At 46.8% G+C, this 1317-nt stretch overlaps 1 non-coding gene across 1 annotated transcript; it reads left to right on the plus strand.

Moving 5' to 3' along the window:
• Positions 1–323: 323 nt before the first annotated feature.
• On the plus strand, positions 324–461 carry LOC114816469. Its single transcript, XR_003764243.1, has one exon. It is a non-coding gene; the product is annotated as a small nucleolar RNA SNORA7 (small nucleolar RNA).
• The last annotated feature ends 856 nt before the right edge of the window (positions 462–1317 follow it).

Raw genomic sequence — 1317 nt, forward strand, 5'->3', positions numbered from 1 at the left:
TGCGCTTAGGTTCATATCTTCTCCTTCTCTATCGCTTCACCTGTTATTTGAGTGCCTGTCTTCCCCACTAGATAAGTTCCATAAGGGCAGGGATCAATTAAACCGGTGCACTCTCCCAAGCAATTAGTTGAGTGCTCTGCAGATAGTAAGTGCTCAATAAATACCACTGCCTGATTGACTGAAGCAGAAAAGGCATGATCTAAGGAGGACTCCTCTTCAGCGCTGACCTTCCAATCTCTCTTGAAGGGAAGTTTGAAATCATAGCCATAAGATGGCACTGCATACAAGCATTCTTTTTAACTGGTGGGTAGCTGGAGACACAGTCCCTCTCAGGATCACACCTGGAGAGTTTCTAGTACTCTACCAGTCACGCCTAGGGGAGGGAGAGTCAAGCAGAGGCCTACCCATTCCGTTCCTAGCTTGGACAGTGACCAGCCAGTGGAAGGCAATCTGCTACAAGTCAAAACTCACATGCTGGGCAGCAGCAGCCTGAGAGAGTGGAGGGCGGAGACTCACGTTTACTGCGCGGAAGGAGGTGATGGTAAACCACTTCTATATTTTGGCCAAGAAAACTCTATGGATCCACTACCAGAACGATTGCAGATGGAGGTGGGGCGTTATGGGAGAGAGATGTCCATGGAGTCGCTGTGGGTGGGAGGCAATTCAACAGCACAAGATGGAGACAAGAGGAAAAGCAGGAATATAAGTCAGTTGAGAGATCAGGATGAGAGAGAGAGTTTTGGGAGTTTTCCCGCATAGAGGAGATAGCTGAAGCCACATGAAGCAATGAGCTCCTGAGAGACTGGGTGTAGAGTAAGAGTAGACAACTTAGGCCAGAGATAAAAACGATAATAAAAATTACGACATTTGTTAAAAGTGCTTACTATGTACCGAGCACTGTAGTAGATCAGAGATAATCAGGTTTGACATAGTCTCTGTCCCATATGAGGCTCACAATATAGGTAGGAGGGAGTAGGATTTAATCTCCATTTCACAGATGAGGAAACTGGGTCACAGAGAAGTTAAGTGGCTTGCCCAAGGTCATACAGCCGTGAAGTGGTGGAGCCGGCATTCGAACCCAGGTCCTCTGACTCCCAGGCCTGTGCTCTTTCCTCTAGGCCACAGTTTTTCTCCAAAGATAGAAAACAGCAGCGGCAGCAGGGAAAGGCATATTGCAGGAAAAAGTGGCTCAAGATCACCAGACAGATCATTCATTCAATAGTATTTATTGAGCACTTACTATGTGCAGACCACTGTACTAAACACTTGGAGTGTACAATTCGGCAACAGATAAACAATCCCTGCTCAATAACGGGC

Source organism: Ornithorhynchus anatinus, chromosome 1 (assembly GCF_004115215.2).
Source record: "Ornithorhynchus anatinus isolate Pmale09 chromosome 1, mOrnAna1.pri.v4, whole genome shotgun sequence".
Lineage (NCBI taxonomy): Eukaryota > Metazoa > Chordata > Mammalia > Monotremata > Ornithorhynchidae > Ornithorhynchus > Ornithorhynchus anatinus.